The sequence below is a fragment of the Chrysochloris asiatica genome, unplaced genomic scaffold, assembly GCF_000296735.1.
Source record: "Chrysochloris asiatica unplaced genomic scaffold, ChrAsi1.0 scaffold00283, whole genome shotgun sequence".
In the NCBI taxonomy this organism is placed as follows: domain Eukaryota; kingdom Metazoa; phylum Chordata; class Mammalia; order Afrosoricida; family Chrysochloridae; genus Chrysochloris; species Chrysochloris asiatica.
The window spans coordinates 2,329,361-2,332,575 of record NW_006408801.1 but is presented as its reverse complement, the minus strand read 5'-3'; positions in this window follow the sequence as shown (position 1 = coordinate 2,332,575).

The following is a 3,215-nucleotide window of genomic DNA, read 5'->3' as shown; positions in this document are numbered from 1 at the left end:
GTGGTTGGTGCATAAATTTGAATAATAGTGGTATTAACTGGGCTTCCCTGTAGACACATGGATATTATCCTATCACAGACAGCGTTGTATCTCATTTCTGATCTGGATATGTTCTTTTTGACAATGAATGCAGCACCATTCCTCTTCAATTTGTCATTTCCGGCATAATAAACCATGTGGTTGTTATATTCAAATAGCCAATACCAGTCCATTTCAGCTCACTAATGCCCAAGATATCGATGTTTACGCATTCCATTTCATATCTGACAATTTCTAATTTTCCTAGATTCATACTGAATTCCATGTTCTGATTATTAATGGATGTTTACAGTTGTTTCTCTTAATTTTGAGTTGTGCCCCATCAGCAGATGAAGGTCCTTTGGGCTGTACTTTTGCAAGCTTTACTCCATTTGCATCATCATGGACAACTCTACTTTGAGGAGGCAGCTGTTCTCCAGTTGCATTTTGAGTGTCTTCCAATCTGAGGGGTTCATTTTCCGGCACTATATCTAACAGTGTTTCTCTGCTATTCCTAAGGTTTTCAGTGACTAAAATATTTGGAAGTAGTTCGTCACTCCTTCCTCCTACTCTGTCTTCATCTGGAAGCTCGTCTGAAACGTGTCCATCATGGGTGACCCTGCTGATATTTAAAATACCAGTGGCATAGCTTCCAGAATCACAGCAACTCACAAGCCACGTCAGTATGACAAACTGACAGACATGTGGTGGGGTCTTCCCTGTAGGCATATGGATATTGTTATCTCATTACTGACAGCGTTGTACCTCAGGATAGATCAGAACAGTGTATAACACCTTGTTTAATTGTCTTGGACACGATCGTTCTGTCCTAATGCTTCCATTCTAATTCTGTTGCTTAGCCCACAAGCCCCTCAAGAGCTGTGACCCATTTGACTGTGTTCGGTTGGGTTGGGGGTGGCACTTAGAAGTGTTTTTCACTTTTTCAAGCCCCCCACCGGTTGCTGTGGAGTGATGCCCTCTCCTGGCAACCTCAGAGTGGGGGTCCATGACTGACTTTAGAAGGAAAGTGCCAGCCAGGTCTTCCATCCAAGGCGTGCCCATGTGAACTCCAACCTTGTGCTTAGCATCTGAGCACATGCCCCATTTGCACCCCACAAGGACATCCTGGAACTACATTCCAACTTTCCTGTCCTCTCTGAGGGGGCTTGTTCAGAAGTGCCTTTATGCCCAGTGGACATCTTCACAGATTTCTTTTTCTGATACTTTGTAAGAATATCTTCTTGAGGTGTGGGAGGACAGTCCAGGCAGGTTTTGGAATGCTTCCATCTGCCCACCTGTATGATCTGGCACACATTAGAACTGCATCAAAATGCTGTCTTGAGCTCTTTTCAACCCAAACAGCTTCATCTCTCTACAGAGATGCCAGCAGGGCCTTTCAGAGTCTCTAGTCACCTCCTCTGGCAATCTGTGTCCCATGCAGGCCTTGTTCGTATTCTGTACCTCTGACCATGGGTGAGTCCCTTGTCAGCCCAGCCACTGCTTCAGAGACTAGAATGGATCTTTCCAAAAGATGCATTTTTAGCCATCAGCCTGACTTCACAGTGTGAGCGAACCTCGGGGGCAGCAGAAGACCTTCAGATCACATTGCAAAATGAAACTTAATTTTTCCTGCATTGAAAAGATTTAAAATATTGGGGCCAGTCTGCTAGCCTGCAGGGAGAAATTTTACTGCCCCCAAATGAGGAGAGTGTAGGCACCTTAGGATTTATTTAAGTTTTATTTTTTTGCATGAGCTGCATTTTTTCCAATTATAGAGCACCATTACTTTTGCAGAAATGGGTTTTGCTTTTAAAGTACTCGTCACACATGTTTGCCCTTTTGGAGTCCTGGTGTGGCGCTGTAGGATAAGCACTGGACTGCAAGGTTTGAACCGCAAAGTCGGTGAGTCAAACTCACCTGGAAAGCCTATATAGGTCACTGTGAGTCAGATCTGACTCAATGGCACTTAACAACAACACACATCTAATTCTAACAAAGAACAACACCAAGCCATAAATTCGCATAGTGATGAGCACAGAGGCATGCACCAATGAGCTCAGGTTAATGAGCAGAGGCCTCATTGTCTCCCTGTCTTCCTCAGATGCGCAGACTCGTGGACAGGGTTTGACACTGGGACACGGGAGCCTGACGCCACACGAGAAGCGACAGTCATTAATCTGCCCGGCAGGTGAGGAGAGCGAGGCCCTGGGAAGTTCAGAAAGGTGGAGAAAACCCCACCGAGCACCCTTCTGATTGGCCTCGTTGTCCATAAATACAGTCCATCACTCTCCACATGGAACAAATCCAAGAAAGGGAAACACTTTCAAAGTGTGGGCAGTCAGGAGAACACTCTAGAAGGCACGGAGTTGACGACAAACATGCTTTCTCTCAATAAATGATAAATACGGAAAAAATCCCCTTCAGCACGAAAATACCACAGTCTGTGCGCTCAGCAGACACAATGAATCTGTGATTGTTTTCCAAGCAGTGGATCTGTGATTCTCTCTAACGTGTGTTTGACTTCCTGGAGTGGCCAATGTCGGAAGACATTTAGTAGATAATCTTCTGACTCGCAGAAGGCCAACGTCTTCTCAATACCTGATATGGCGCTTTCAGGGGAGCGGAGAAGTCCACGCAAAGGACGTTGCACACGGGGAAGGGACTGGCTATTCAGATCCAGAGCAACCCTGTAGGGAAGAGTAGAACTGTTCTGTAGAGTTTCCAAGACTGTAAATCTTTGGAGGAGCACAAGCCTCATCTTCCTCCCTCAGAGTGCCTGGTGGACTTGAACTGCCAAACTTGTGGTTTGCAGTCGAGTGCTTATCCTACAGAGGCAGCGTACACCCTTATGTGGATACGCCACACTGTATTTATGCCCCCCTTGTTGATGGACATTGGGGTATTGTTACTTTTTGACTATAATAATGCCACTGTGAAGATTTCTGTATAAGACTGTGTGTGGACATAAGTTTTGACTTCTTTTGGAGTGTAATTGCTGAATCTGGGCATAGCACGCTAGAAACACTGGACCACAAGGTTAGTGTGAACCGAAAGGTTGGCAGTTCAAACTCACCAGCTGCTCCTCAGAAACCCTACTGTATGAGATGGACCCAACTCGACATTACCTCACAACAACACACACGCATATATACACATACACACATATGTACCACATCACAGCTCAGCTTCTTGAAAGA